This window comes from Brachyhypopomus gauderio, unplaced genomic scaffold (assembly GCF_052324685.1).
Source record: "Brachyhypopomus gauderio isolate BG-103 unplaced genomic scaffold, BGAUD_0.2 sc131, whole genome shotgun sequence".
NCBI classification, from domain to species: domain Eukaryota; kingdom Metazoa; phylum Chordata; class Actinopteri; order Gymnotiformes; family Hypopomidae; genus Brachyhypopomus; species Brachyhypopomus gauderio.
In genome coordinates, this window is record NW_027506952.1 from 1 (window position 1) to 15,300 (window position 15,300).

Below are 15,300 nucleotides of genomic sequence, written 5' to 3' on the forward strand. Positions count from 1 at the left end.
AATCCTGAATAAATGCTTTTCTCAGGAATCCATTTTTAAACACATTGGCACTTCCTGAGCAGTGACTGCTGGATGATATTATGAAATGGCACCATCCATATGACATATTTTTGGACTTGTTCAAAGGGTGCACTTTGTGAGCAAAATATCATGTGCATGTTGAAATTGCAAGCAGCTAGAAGGTCTTTCAAGTTTGCGATGAGGACCAATTAGAGAAGAAGTGGTAATCACTTGAATTCCAATCACATGCGTCGTTAAATTGATATATCATGAGCGTGCTCAAATGCTGTAATGATGAGATTCACCAGTATTACAAGATATATGTTTGGGAATGAATTCAGCAGCCTTTAATGAGTGATGATTGAGAGAGAACAATGTCGTAAGATATCTGACTGAGAATGAATTGGACTGCTTGAAAAGGTCATATACGAAATGTTTAAAAGGCAAGAATTGCATAGTATCACAACAAACAGGGTAAAGCAAACACTTCCAGATGCCACTAGGGGGCACCCAGAGTTGAACTGGGGACCTCTTGATCTGCAGTCAAATGCTCTACCACTGAGCTATACCCCCAGCAGGAAATGTGATTTGCAACCTCAATGTGAGCACATGAGCAGGAAAAACACAAGCTCACAAGATACCTGATGTGGAGCTTACACGAGATTTTGGAAGGCGACAATCTAAAGGAATGCTTTGAGTAACAGTAAAAATGCTCGCCCAGTGGCGTAAATCCTGAACAAATGCTTTTCTCAGGAATCCATTTTTAAACACATTGGCACTTCCTGAGCAGTGACTGCTGGATGATATTATGAAATGGCACCATCCATATGACATATTTTTGAACTTGTTCAAAGGGTGCACTTTGTGAGCACAATATCATGTGCATGTTGAAATTGCAAGCAGCCAGAAGGTGTTTCAAGTTTTCGATGAGGACCAATTAGAGAAGAAGTGGTAATCAATTGAATTCCAATCACATGCGTTGTTAAATTGAGATATCATGAGCGTGCTCAAATGCTGTAATGATAAGATTCACCAGTATTACAAGATATATGTTTGGGAATGAAATCAGCAGCCTTTAATGAGTGATGATTGAGAGAGAACAATGACGTAAGATATCTGACTGAAAATGAATTGGACTGCTTGAAAAGGTCATATACAAAATGTTTAAAAGGCAGGAATTGCATAGTATCACAACAAACAGGGTAAAGCAAACACTTCCAGATGCCACTAGGGGGCACCCAGAGTTGAACTGGGGACCTCTTGATCTGCAGTCAAATGCTCTACCACTGAGCTATACCCCCAGCAGGATGTGTGATTTGCAACCTCAATGTGAGCACATGAGCAGGAAAAACACAAGCTCAGAAGATACCTGATGTGGAGCTTACAGGAGATTTTGGAAGGTGACAATCTAAAGGAATGCTTTGAGTAACAGTAAAAATGCTCGCCCAGTGGCGTAAATCCTGAACAAATGTTTTTCTCAGGAATCCATTTTTAAACACATTGGCACTTCCTGAGCAGTGACTGCTGGATGATCTTATGAAATGGCACCATCCATATGACATATTTTTGGACTTGTTCAAAGGGTGCACTCTATGAGCAAAATATCATGTGCATGTTGAAATTGCAAGCAGCCAGAAAGTGTTTCAAGTTTTCGATGAGGACCAATTAGAGAAGAAGTGGTAATCAATTGAATTCCAATCACATGCGTCGTTAAATTGAGATATCATGAGCGTGCTCAAATGCTGTAATGATGAGATTCACCAGTATTACAAGATATATGTTTGGGAATTAAATCAGCAGCCTTTAATGAGTGATGATTGAGAGAGAACAATGTCGTAAGATATCTGACTGAGAATGAATTGGACTGCTTGAAAAGGTCATATACGAAATGTTTAAAAGGCAAGAATTGCATAGTATCACAACAACCAGGGTAAAGCAAACACTTCCAGATGCCACTAGGGGGCAGCCAGAGTTGAACTGGGGACCTCTTGATCTGCAGTCAAATGCTCTACCACTGAGCTATACCCCCAGCAGGAAGTGTGATTTGCAACCTCAATGTGAGCACATGAGCAGGAAAAACACAAGCTCACAAGATACCTGATGTGGAGCTTACAGGAGATTTTGGAAGGCGACAATCTAAAGGAATGCTTTGAGTAACAGTAAAAATGCTCGCCCAGTGGCGTAAATCCTGAATAAATGCTTTTCTCAGGAATCCATTTTTAAACACATTGGCACTTCCTGAGCAGTGACTGCTGGATGATATTATGAAATGGCACCATCCATATGACATATTTTTGGACTTGTTCAAAGGGTGCACTTTGTGAGCAAAATATCATGTGCATGTTGAAATTGCAAGCAGCTAGAAGGTCTTTCAAGTTTGCGATGAGGACCATTTAGAGAAGAAGTGGTAATCACTTGAATTCCAATCACATGCGTCATTAAATTAAGATATCATGAGCATCCTCAAATGCTGTAATGATGAGATTCACCAGTATTACAAGATATATGTTTGGGAATGAAATCAGCAGCCTTTAATGATTGATGATTGAGAGAGCACAATGATGTAAGATATCTGACTGAAAATGAATTGGACTGCTTGAAAAGGTCATATACGAAATGTTTAAAAGGCAAGAATTGCATAGTATCACAACAAACAGGGTAAAGCAAACACTTCCAGATGCCACTAGGGGGCACCCAGAGTTGAACTGGGGACCTCTTGATCTGCAGTCAAATGCTCTACCACTGAGCTATACCCCCAGCAGGAAATGTGATTTGCAACCTCAATGTGAGCACATGAGCAGGAAAAACACAAGCTCACAAGATACCTGATGTGGAGCTTACACGAGATTTTGGAAGGCGACAATCTAAAGGAATGCTTTGAGTAACAGTAAAAATGCTCGCCCAGTGGCGTAAATCCTGAACAAATGCTTTTCTCAGGAATCCATTTTTAAACACATTGGCACTTCCTGAGCAGTGACTGCTGGATGATATTATGAAATGGCACCATCCATATGACATATTTTTAGACTTGTTCAAGGGGTGCACTCTATGAGCAAAATATCATGTGCATGTTGAAATTGCATGCAGCCAGAAGGTCTTTCAAGTTTGCGATGAGGACCATTTAGAGAAGAAGTGGTAATCACTTGAATTCCAATCACATGCGTTGTTAAATTGAGATATCATGAGCGTCCTCAAATGCTGTAATGATGAGATTCACCAGTATTACAAGATATATGTTTGGGAATTAAATCAGCAGCCTTTAATGAGTGATGATTGAGAGAGAACAATGTCGTAAGATATCTGACTGAGAATGAATTGGACTGCTTGAAAAGGTCATATACGAAATGTTTAAAAGGCAAGAATTGCATAGTATCACAACAAACAGAGTAAAGCAAACACTTCCAGATGCCACTAGGGGGCACACAGAGTTGAACTGGGGACCTCTTGATCTGCAGTCAAATGCTCTACCACTGAGCTATACCCCCAGCAGGAAGTGTGATTTGCAACCTCAATGTGAGCACATAAGCAGGAAAAACACAAGCTCACAAGATACCTGATGTGGAGCTTACAGGAGATTTTGGAAGGTGACAATCTAAAGGAATGCTTTGAGTAACAGTAAAAATGCTCGCCCAGTGGCGTAAATCCTGAACAAATGCTTTTCTCAGGAATCTATTTTTAAACACATTGGCACTTCCTGAGCAGTGACTGCTGGATGATATTATGAAATGGCACCATCCATATGACATATTTTTGGACTTGTTCAAAGGGTGCACTCTATGAGCAAAATATCATGTGCATGTTGAAATTGCAAGCAGCCAGAAGGTCTTTCAAGTTTGCGTTGAGGACCATTTAGAGAAGAAGTGGTAATCACTTGAATTCCAATCACATGTGTCGTTAAATTAAGATATCATGAGCGTCCTCAAATGCTGTAATGATGAGATTCACCAGTATTACAAGATATATGTTTGGGAATGTATTCAGCAGCCTTTAATGAGGGATGATTGAGAAAGAACAATGTCGTAAGATATCTGACTGAAAATGAATTGGACTGCTTGAAAAGGTCATATACGAAATGTTTAAAAGGCAAGAATTGCATAGTATCACAACAAACAGGGTAAAGCAAACACTTCCAGATGCCACTAGGGGGCACCCAGAGTTGAACTGGGGACCTCTTGATCTGCAGTCAAATGCTCTACCACTGAGCTATACCCCCAGGAGGAAGTGGGATTTGCAACCTCAATGTGAGCACATGAGCAGGAAAAACACAAGCTCACAAGATACCTGATGGGGAGCTTACAGGAGATTTTGGAAGGCGACAATCTAAAGGAATGCTTTGAGTAACAGTAAAAATGCTCGCCCAGTGGCGTAAATCCTGAACAAATGCTTTTCTCAGGAATCTATTTTTAAACACATTGGCACTTCCTGAGCAGTGACTGCTGGATGATATTATGAAATGGCACCATCCATATGACATATTTTTGGACTTGTTCAAAGGGTGCACTCTATGAGCAAAATATCATGTGCATGTTGAAATTGCAAGCAGCCAGAAGGTCTTTCAAGTTTGCGTTGAGGACCATTTAGAGAAGAAGTGGTAATCACTTGAATTCCAATCACATGTGTCGTTAAATTAAGATATCATGAGCGTCCTCAAATGCTGTAATGATGAGATTCACCAGTATTACAAGATATATGTTTGGGAATGTATTCAGCAGCCTTTAATGAGGGATGATTGAGAAAGAACAATGTCGTAAGATATCTGACTGAAAATGAATTGGACTGCTTGAAAAGGTCATATACGAAATGTTTAAAAGGCAAGAATTGCATAGTATCACAACAAACAGGGTAAAGCAAACACTTCCAGATGCCACTAGGGGGCACCCAGAGTTGAACTGGGGACCTCTTGATCTGCAGTCAAATGCTCTACCACTGAGCTATACCCCCAGGAGGAAGTGGGATTTGCAACCTCAATGTGAGCACATGAGCAGGAAAAACACAAGCTCACAAGATACCTGATGGGGAGCTTACAGGAGATTTTGGAAGGCGACAATCTAAAGGAATGCTTTGAGTAACAGTAAAAATGCTCGCCCAGTGGCGTAAATCCTGAACAAATGCTTTTCTCAGGAATCTATTTTTAAACACATTGGCACTTCCTGAGCAGTGACTGCTGGATGATATTATGTAATGGCACCATCCATATGACATATTTTTGGACTTGTTCAAAGGGTGCACTCTATGAGCAAAATATCATGTGCATGTTGAAATTGCAAGCAGCCAGAAGGTCTTTCAAGTTTGCGATGAGGACCATTTAGAGAAGAAGTGGTTATAACTTGAATTCCAATCACATGTGTCGTTAAATTAAGATATCATGAGCGTCCTCAAATGCTGTAATGATGAGATTCACCAGTATTACAAGATATATGTTTGGGAATGAAATCAGCAGCCTTTAATGAGTGATGATTGAGAGAGAACAATGTCGTAAGATATCTGACTGAAAATGAATTGGACTGCTTGAAAAGGTCATATACGAAATGTTTAAAAGGCAAGAATAGCATAGTATCACAACATACAGGGTAAAGCAAACACTTCTACATGCCACCAGGGGGCACCCAGAGTTGAACTGGGGACCTCTCGATCTGCAGTCAAATGCTCTACCACTGAGCTATACCCCTAGCAGGAAGTGTGATTTGCAACCTCAATGTGAGCACATGAGCAGGAAAAACAAGCTCACAAGATACCTGATGTGGAGCTTACTGGAGATTTTGGAAGGTGACAATCTAAAGGAATGCTTTGAGTAACAGTAAAAATGCTCGCCCAGTGGCGTAAATACTGAACAAATGCTTTTCTCAGGAATCCATTTTTAAACACATTGGCACTTGTTGAGCAGTGGCTGCTGGATGATATTATGAAATGGGACCATCCATATGACATATTTTTGGACTTGTTCAAAGGGTGCACTCTATGAACAAAATATCATGTGCATGTTGAAATTGCAAGCAGCCAGAAGGTCTTTCAAGTTTGCGATGAGGACCATTTAGAGAAGAAGTGGTAATCACTTGAATTCCAATCACATGCGTCGTTAAATTGAGATATCATGAGCGTCCTCAAATGCTGTAATGATGAGATTCACCAGTATTACAAGATATATGTTTGGGAATGTATTCAGCAGCCTTTAATGAGGGATGATTGAGAAAGAACAATGTCGTAAGATATCTGACTGAAAATGAATTGGACTGCTTGAAAAGGTCATATACGAAATGTTAAAAAGGCAAGAATTGCATAGTATCATAACAAACAGGGTAAAGCAAACACATCCAGATGCCACTAGGGGGCACCCAGAGTTGAACTGGGGACCTCTTGATCTGCAGTCAAATGCTCTACCACTGAGCTATACCCCCAGCAGGAAGTGTGATTTGCAACCTCAATGTGAGCACATGAGCAGGAAAAACACAAGATCACAAGATACCTGATGGGGAGCTTACAGGAGATTTTGGAAGGCGACAATCTAAAGGAATGCTTTGAGTAACAGTAAAAATGCTCGACCAGTGGCGTAAATCCTGAACAAATGCTTTTCTCAGGAATCACCATCCATATGACATATTTTTAGACTTGTTCAAGGGGTGCACTCTATGAGCAAAATATCATGTGCGTGTTGAAATTGCAAGCAGCCAGAAGGTCTTTCAAGTTTGCGATGAGGACCATTTAGAGAAGAAGTGGTAATCACTTGAATTCCAATCACATGCGTCGTTAAATTGAAATATCATGAGCATCCTCAAATGCTGTAATGATGAGATTCACCAGTATTACAAGATACATGTTTGGGAATGAATTCAGCAGCCTTTAATGAGTGATGATTGAGAAAGAACAATCTCGTAAGATATCTGACTGAGCAGTGACTGCTGGATGATATTATGAAATGGCACCATCCGACATATTTTTGGACTTGTTCAAAGGGTGCACTCTATGAGCAAAATATCATGTGCATGTTGAAATTGCAAGCAGCCAGAAGGTCTTTCAAGTTTGCGATGAGGACCATTTAGAGAAGAAGTGGTTATAACTTGAATTCCAATCACATGCGTCGTTAAATTGAGATATCATGAGCGTCCTCAAATGCTGTAATGATGAGATTCACCAGTATTACAAGATATAAGTTTGGGAATGAAATCAGCAGCCTTTAATGAGTGATGATTGAGAGAGAACAATGTCGTAAGATATCTGACTGAAAATAAATTGGACTGCTTGAAAAGGTCATATACTAAATGTTTAAAAGGCAAGAATTGCATAGTATCACAACAAACAGGGTAAAGCAAACACTTCCAGATGCCACTAGGGGGCACACAGAGTTGAACTGGGGACCTCTTGATCTGCAGTGAAATGCTCTACCACTGAGCTATACCCCCAGCAGGAAGTGTGATTTGCAACCTCAATGTGAGCACATAAGCAGGAAAAACACAAGCTCACAAGATACCTGATGTGGAGCTTACAGGAGATTTTGGAAGGTGACAATCTAAAGGAATGCTTTGAGTAACAGTAAAAATGCTCGCCCAGTGGCGTAAATCCTGAACAAATGCTCTTCTCAGGAATCTATTTTTAAACACATTGGCACTTCCTGAGCAGTGACTGCTGGATGATATTATGAAATGGCACCATCCATATGACATATTTTTGGACTTGTTCAAAGGGTGCACTCTATGAGCAAAATATCATGTGCATGTTGAAATTGCAAGCAGCCAGAAGGTCTTTCATGTTTGCGATGAGGACCATTTAGAGAAGAAGGGGTAATAACTTGAATTCCAATCACATGCGTCGTTAAATTGAGATATCATGAGCGTCCTCAAATGCTGTAATGATGAGATTCACCAGTATTACAAGATATATGTTTGGGAATGAAATCAGCAGCCTTTAATGAGTGATGATTGAGAGAGAACAATGTCGTAAGATATCTGACTGAAAATGAATTGGACTGCTTGAAAAGGTCATATACGAAATGTTTAAAAGGCAAGAATTGGATAGTATCACAACAAACAGGGTAAAGCAAACACTTCTAGATGCCACTAGGGGGCACCCAGAGTTGAACTGAGGACCTCTTGATCTGCAGTCAAATGCTCTACCACTGAGCTATACCCCCAGCAGGAAGAGTGATTTGCAACCTCAATGTGAGCACATGAGCAGGAAAAACACAAGCTCACAAGATACCTGATGTGGAGCTTACAGGAGATTTTGGAAGGTGAGAATCTAAAGGAATGCTTTGAGTAACAGTAAAAATGCTCGCCCAGTGGCGTAAATCCTGAACAAATGCTTTTCTCAGGAATCAATTTTTAAACACATTGGCACTTCCTGAGCAGTGACTGCTGGATGATATTATGAAATGGCACCATCCATATGACATATTTTTGGACTTGTTCAAAGGTTGCACTCTATGAGCAAAATATCATGTGCATGTTGAAATTGCAAGCAGCCAGAAGGTCTTTCAAGTTTGCGATGAGGACCATTTAGAGCAGAAGTGGTTATAACTTGAATTCCAATCACATGCGTCGTTAAATTGAAATATCATGAGCATCCTCAAATGCTGTAATGATGAGATTCACCAGTATTACAAGATACATGTTTGGGAATGAATTCAGCAGCCTTTAATGAGTGATGATTGAGAAAGAACAATCTCGTAAGATATCTGACTGAAAATGAATTGGACTGCTTGAAAAGGTTATATACGAAATGTTTAAAAGGCAAGAATTGCATAGTATCACATCAAACAGGGTAAAGCAAACACTTTCAGATGCCACTAGGGGGCAGCCAGAGTTGAACTGGGAACCTCTTGATCTGCAGTCAAATGCTCTACCACTGAGCTATACCCCCAGCAGGAAGTGTGATTTGCAACCTCAATGTGAGCACATGAGCAGGAAAAACACAAGATCACAAGATACCTGATGGGGAGCTTACAGGAGATTTTGGAAGGCGACAATCTAAAGGAATGCTTTGAGTAACAGTAAAAATGCTCGACCAGTGGCGTAAATCCTGAACAAATGCTTTTCTCAGGAATCACCATCCATATGACATATTTTTAGACTTGTTCAAGGGGTGCACTCTATGAGCAAAATATCATGTGCGTGTTGAAATTGCAAGCAGCCAGAAGGTCTTTCAAGTTTGCGATGAGGACCATTTAGAGAAGAAGTGGTAATCACTTGAATTCCAATCACATGCGTCGTTAAATTGAAATATCATGAGCATCCTCAAATGCTGTAATGATGAGATTCACCAGTATTACAAGATACATGTTTGGGAATGAATTCAGCAGCCTTTAATGAGTGATGATTGAGAAAGAACAATCTCGTAAGATATCTGACTGAGCAGTGACTGCTGGATGATATTATGAAATGGCACCATCCGACATATTTTTGGACTTGTTCAAAGGGTGCACTCTATGAGCAAAATATCATGTGCATGTTGAAATTGCAAGCAGCCAGAAGGTCTTTCAAGTTTGCGATGAGGACCATTTAGAGAAGAAGTGGTTATAACTTGAATTCCAATCACATGCGTCGTTAAATTGAGATATCATGAGCGTCCTCAAATGCTGTAATGATGAGATTCACCAGTATTACAAGATATAAGTTTGGGAATGAAATCAGCAGCCTTTAATGAGTGATGATTGAGAGAGAACAATGTCGTAAGATATCTGACTGAAAATAAATTGGACTGCTTGAAAAGGTCATATACTAAATGTTTAAAAGGCAAGAATTGCATAGTATCACAACAAACAGGGTAAAGCAAACACTTCCAGATGCCACTAGGGGGCACACAGAGTTGAACTGGGGACCTCTTGATCTGCAGTGAAATGCTCTACCACTGAGCTATACCCCCAGCAGGAAGTGTGATTTGCAACCTCAATGTGAGCACATAAGCAGGAAAAACACAAGCTCACAAGATACCTGATGTGGAGCTTACAGGAGATTTTGGAAGGTGACAATCTAAAGGAATGCTTTGAGTAACAGTAAAAATGCTCGCCCAGTGGCGTAAATCCTGAACAAATGCTCTTCTCAGGAATCCATTTTTAAACACATTGGCACTTCCTGAGCAGTGACTGCTGGATGATCTTATGAAATGGCACCATCCATATGACATATTTTTGGACTTGTTCAAAGGGTGCACTCTATGAGCAAAATATCATGTGCATGTTGAAATTGCAAGCAGCCAGAAGGTCTTTCAAGTTTGCGATGAGGACCATTTAGAGAAGAAGTGGTAATCACTTGAATTCCAATCACATGCGTCGTTAAATTAAGATATGAGCATCCTCAAATGCTGTAATGATGAGATTCACCAGTATTACAAGATATATGTTTGGGAATTAAATCAGCAGCCTTTAATGAGTGATGATTGAGAGAGAACAATGTCGTAAGATATCTGACTGAGAATGAATTGGACTGCTTGAAAAGGTCATATACGAAATGTTTAAAAGGCAAGAATTGCATAGTATCACAACAACCAGGGTAAAGTAAACACTTCCAGATGCCACTAGGGGGCAGCCAGAGTTGAACTGGGGACCTCTTGATCTGCAGTCAAATGCTCTACCACTGAGCTATACCCCCAGCAGGAAGTGTGATTTGCAACCTCAATGTGAGCACATGAGCAGGAAAAACACAAGCTCACAAGATACCTGATGTGGAGCTTACAGGAGATTTTGGAAGGCGACAATCTAAAGGAATGCTTTGAGTAACAGTAAAAATGCTCGCCCAGTGGCGTAAATCCTGAATAAATGCTTTTCTCAGGAATCCATTTTTAAACACATTGGCACTTCCTGAGCAGTGACTGCTGGATGATATTATGAAATGGCACCATCCATATGACATATTTTTGGACTTGTTCAAAGGGTGCACTTTGTGAGCAAAATATCATGTGCATGTTGAAATTGCAAGCAGCTAGAAGGTCTTTCAAGTTTGCGATGAGGACCATTTAGAGAAGAAGTGGTAATCACTTGAATTCCAATCACATGCGTCATTAAATTAAGATATCATGAGCATCCTCAAATGCTGTAATGATGAGATTCACCAGTATTACAAGATATATGTTTGGGAATGAAATCAGCAGCCTTTAATGATTGATGATTGAGAGAGCACAATGATGTAAGATATCTGACTGAAAATGAATTGGACTGCTTGAAAAGGTCATATACGAAATGTTTAAAAGGCAAGAATTGCATAGTATCACAACAAACAGGGTAAAGCAAACACTTCCAGATGCCACTAGGGGGCACCCAGAGTTGAACTGGGGACCTCTTGATCTGCAGTCAAATGCTCTACCACTGAGCTATACCCCCAGCAGGAAATGTGATTTGCAACCTCAATGTGAGCACATGAGCAGAAAAAACACAAGCTCACAAGATACCTGATGTGGAGCTTACACGAGATTTTGGAAGGCGACAATCTAAAGGAATGCTTTGAGTAACAGTAAAAATGCTCGCCCAGTGGCGTAAATCCTGAACAAATGCTTTTCTCAGGAATCCATTTTTAAACACATTGGCACTTCCTGAGCAGTGACTGCTGGATGATATTATGAAATGGCACCATCCATATGACATATTTTTAGACTTGTTCAAGGGGTGCACTCTATGAGCAAAATATCATGTGCATGTTGAAATTGCATGCAGCCAGAAGGTCTTTCAAGTTTGCGATGAGGACCATTTAGAGAAGAAGTGGTAATCACTTGAATTCCAATCACATGCGTTGTTAAATTGAGATATCATGAGCGTCCTCAAATGCTGTAATGATGAGATTCACCAGTATTACAAGATATATGTTTGGGAATTAAATCAGCAGCCTTTAATGAGTGATGATTGAGAGAGAACAATGTCGTAAGATATCTGACTGAGAATGAATTGGACTGCTTGAAAAGGTCATATACGAAATGTTTAAAAGGCAAGAATTGCATAGTATCACAACAAACAGAGTAAAGCAAACACTTCCAGATGCCACTAGGGGGCACACAGAGTTGAACTGGGGACCTCTTGATCTGCAGTCAAATGCTCTACCACTGAGCTATACCCCCAGCAGGAAGTGTGATTTGCAACCTCAATGTGAGCACATAAGCAGGAAAAACACAAGCTCACAAGATACCTGATGTGGAGCTTACAGGAGATTTTGGAAGGTGACAATCTAAAGGAATGCTTTGAGTAACAGTAAAAATGCTCGCCCAGTGGCGTAAATCCTGAACAAATGCTTTTCTCAGGAATCTATTTTTAAACACATTGGCACTTCCTGAGCAGTGACTGCTGGATGATATTATGAAATGGCACCATCCATATGACATATTTTTGGACTTGTTCAAAGGGTGCACTCTATAAGCAAAATATCATGTGCATGTTGAAATTGCAAGCAGCCAGAAGGTCTTTCAAGTTTGCGTTGAGGACCATTTAGAGAAGAAGTGGTAATCACTTGAATTCCAATCACATGTGTCGTTAAATTAAGATATCATGAGCGTCCTCAAATGCTGTAATGATGAGATTCACCAGTATTACAAGATATATGTTTGGGAATGTATTCAGCAGCCTTTAATGAGGGATGATTGAGAAAGAACAATGTCGTAAGATATCTGACTGAAAATGAATTGGACTGCTTGAAAAGGTCATATACGAAATGTTTAAAAGGCAAGAATTGCATAGTATCACAACAAACAGGGTAAAGCAAACACTTCCAGATGCCACTAGGGGGCACCCAGAGTTGAACTGGGGACCTCTTGATCTGCAGTCAAATGCTCTACCACTGAGCTATACCCCCAGGAGGAAGTGGGATTTGCAACCTCAATGTGAGCACATGAGCAGGAAAAACACAAGCTCACAAGATACCTGATGGGGAGCTTACAGGAGATTTTGGAAGGCGACAATCTAAAGGAATGCTTTGAGTAACAGTAAAAATGCTCGCCCAGTGGCGTAAATCCTGAACAAATGCTTTTCTCAGGAATCTATTTTTAAACACATTGGCACTTCCTGAGCAGTGACTGCTGGATGATATTATGAAATGGCACCATCCATATGACATATTTTTGGACTTGTTCAAAGGGTGCACTCTATGAGCAAAATATCATGTGCATGTTGAAATTGCAAGCAGCCAGAAGGTCTTTCAAGTTTGCGTTGAGGACCATTTAGAGAAGAAGTGGTAATCACTTGAATTCCAATCACATGTGTCGTTAAATTAAGATATCATGAGCGTCCTCAAATGCTGTAATGATGAGATTCACCAGTATTACAAGATATATGTTTGGGAATGTATTCAGCAGCCTTTAATGAGGGATGATTGAGAAAGAACAATGTCGTAAGATATCTGACTGAAAATGAATTGGACTGCTTGAAAAGGTCATATACGAAATGTTTAAAAGGCAAGAATTGCATAGTATCACAACAAACAGGGTAAAGCAAACACTTCCAGATGCCACTAGGGGGCACCCAGAGTTGAACTGGGGACCTCTTGATCTGCAGTCAAATGCTCTACCACTGAGCTATACCCCCAGGAGGAAGTGGGATTTGCAACCTCAATGTGAGCACATGAGCAGGAAAAACACAAGCTCACAAGATACCTGATGGGGAGCTTACAGGAGATTTTGGAAGGCGACAATCTAAAGGAATGCTTTGAGTAACAGTAAAAATGCTCGCCCAGTGGCGTAAATCCTGAACAAATGCTTTTCTCAGGAATCTATTTTTAAACACATTGGCACTTCCTGAGCAGTGACTGCTGGATGATATTATGTAATGGCACCATCCATATGACATATTTTTGGACTTGTTCAAAGGGTGCACTCTATGAGCAAAATATCATGTGCATGTTGAAATTGCAAGCAGCCAGAAGGTCTTTCAAGTTTGCGATGAGGACCATTTAGAGAAGAAGTGGTTATAACTTGAATTCCAATCACATGTGTCGTTAAATTAAGATATCATGAGCGTCCTCAAATGCTGTAATGATGAGATTCACCAGTATTACAAGATATATGTTTGGGAATGAAATCAGCAGCCTTTAATGAGTGATGATTGAGAGAGAACAATGTCGTAAGATATCTGACTGAAAATGAATTGGACTGCTTGAAAAGGTCATATACGAAATGTTTAAAAGGCAAGAATAGCATAGTATCACAACATACAGGGTAAAGCAAACACTTCTACATGCCACCAGGGGGCACCCAGAGTTGAACTGGGGACCTCTCGATCTGCAGTCAAATGCTCTACCACTGAGCTATACCCCTAGCAGGAAGTGTGATTTGCAACCTCAATGTGAGCACATGAGCAGGAAAAACAAGCTCACAAGATACCTGATGTGGAGCTTACTGGAGATTTTGGAAGGTGACAATCTAAAGGAATGCTTTGAGTAACAGTAAAAATGCTCGCCCAGTGGCGTAAATACTGAACAAATGCTTTTCTCAGGAATCCATTTTTAAACACATTGGCACTTGTTGAGCAGTGGCTGCTGGATGATATTATGAAATGGGACCATCCATATGACATATTTTTGGACTTGTTCAAAGGGTGCACTCTATGAACAAAATATCATGTGCATGTTGAAATTGCAAGCAGCCAGAAGGTCTTTCAAGTTTGCGATGAGGACCATTTAGAGAAGAAGTGGTAATCACTTGAATTCCAATCACATGCGTCGTTAAATTGAGATATCATGAGCGTCCTCAAATGCTGTAATGATGAGATTCACCAGTATTACAAGATATATGTTTGGGAATGTATTCAGCAGCCTTTAATGAGGGATGATTGAGAAAGAACAATGTCGTAAGATATCTGACTGAAAATGAATTGGACTGCTTGAAAAGGTCATATGCGAAATGTTTAAAAGGCAAGAATTGCATAGTATCACAACAAACAGGGTAAAGCAAACACTTCCAGATGCCACTAGGGGGCACCCAGAGTTGAACTGGGGACCTCTTGATCTGCAGTCAAATGCTCTACCACTGAGCTATACCCCCAGCAGGAAGTGTGATTTGCAACCTCAATGTGAGCACATGAGCAGGAAAAACACAAGCTCAAAAGATACCTGATAGGGAGCTTACAGGAGATTTTGGAAGGCGACAATCTAAAGGAATGCTTTGAGTAACAGTAAAAATGCTCGCCCAGTGGCGTAAATCCTGAACAAATGCTTTTCTCAGGAATCACCATCCATATGACATATTTTTAGACTTGTTCAAGGGGTGCACTCTATGAGCAAAATATCATGTACATGTTGAAATTGCAAGCAGCCAGAAGGTCTTTCAAGTTTGCGATGAGGACCATTTAGAGAAGAAGTGGTAATCACTTGAATTCCAATCACATGCGTCGTTAAA

At 40.3% G+C, this 15,300-nt stretch overlaps 14 non-coding genes across 14 annotated transcripts; all 14 read right to left on the minus strand.

The window, feature by feature from the left end:
* Window positions 1-501: 501 nt before the first annotated feature.
* Window positions 502-573, minus strand: trnac-gca (transfer RNA cysteine (anticodon GCA)). The gene has a single exon. It is a non-coding gene; the product is annotated as a tRNA-Cys (tRNA).
* Window positions 574-1,229: 656 nt separating this feature from the next.
* trnac-gca (transfer RNA cysteine (anticodon GCA)) lies at window positions 1,230-1,301 on the minus strand. The gene has a single exon. It is a non-coding gene; the product is annotated as a tRNA-Cys (tRNA).
* Window positions 1,302-1,957: 656 nt separating this feature from the next.
* trnac-gca (transfer RNA cysteine (anticodon GCA)) lies at window positions 1,958-2,029 on the minus strand. The gene has a single exon. It is a non-coding gene; the product is annotated as a tRNA-Cys (tRNA).
* Window positions 2,030-2,685: 656 nt separating this feature from the next.
* trnac-gca (transfer RNA cysteine (anticodon GCA)) lies at window positions 2,686-2,757 on the minus strand. The gene has a single exon. It is a non-coding gene; the product is annotated as a tRNA-Cys (tRNA).
* A 1,384-nt stretch (window positions 2,758-4,141) lies between these two features.
* Window positions 4,142-4,213, minus strand: trnac-gca (transfer RNA cysteine (anticodon GCA)). The gene has a single exon. It is a non-coding gene; the product is annotated as a tRNA-Cys (tRNA).
* Window positions 4,214-4,869: 656 nt separating this feature from the next.
* Window positions 4,870-4,941, minus strand: trnac-gca (transfer RNA cysteine (anticodon GCA)). Its single transcript has one exon. It is a non-coding gene; the product is annotated as a tRNA-Cys (tRNA).
* A 1,382-nt stretch (window positions 4,942-6,323) lies between these two features.
* On the minus strand, window positions 6,324-6,395 carry trnac-gca (transfer RNA cysteine (anticodon GCA)). Its single transcript has one exon. It is a non-coding gene; the product is annotated as a tRNA-Cys (tRNA).
* A 1,658-nt stretch (window positions 6,396-8,053) lies between these two features.
* Window positions 8,054-8,125, minus strand: trnac-gca (transfer RNA cysteine (anticodon GCA)). Its single transcript has one exon. It is a non-coding gene; the product is annotated as a tRNA-Cys (tRNA).
* A 656-nt stretch (window positions 8,126-8,781) lies between these two features.
* trnac-gca (transfer RNA cysteine (anticodon GCA)) lies at window positions 8,782-8,853 on the minus strand. The gene has a single exon. It is a non-coding gene; the product is annotated as a tRNA-Cys (tRNA).
* Window positions 8,854-10,508: 1,655 nt separating this feature from the next.
* trnac-gca (transfer RNA cysteine (anticodon GCA)) lies at window positions 10,509-10,580 on the minus strand. Its single transcript has one exon. It is a non-coding gene; the product is annotated as a tRNA-Cys (tRNA).
* Window positions 10,581-11,236: 656 nt separating this feature from the next.
* Window positions 11,237-11,308, minus strand: trnac-gca (transfer RNA cysteine (anticodon GCA)). The gene has a single exon. It is a non-coding gene; the product is annotated as a tRNA-Cys (tRNA).
* A 1,384-nt stretch (window positions 11,309-12,692) lies between these two features.
* Window positions 12,693-12,764, minus strand: trnac-gca (transfer RNA cysteine (anticodon GCA)). Its single transcript has one exon. It is a non-coding gene; the product is annotated as a tRNA-Cys (tRNA).
* A 656-nt stretch (window positions 12,765-13,420) lies between these two features.
* trnac-gca (transfer RNA cysteine (anticodon GCA)) lies at window positions 13,421-13,492 on the minus strand. The gene has a single exon. It is a non-coding gene; the product is annotated as a tRNA-Cys (tRNA).
* Window positions 13,493-14,874: 1,382 nt separating this feature from the next.
* trnac-gca (transfer RNA cysteine (anticodon GCA)) lies at window positions 14,875-14,946 on the minus strand. Its single transcript has one exon. It is a non-coding gene; the product is annotated as a tRNA-Cys (tRNA).
* Window positions 14,947-15,300: the final 354 nt, after the last annotated feature.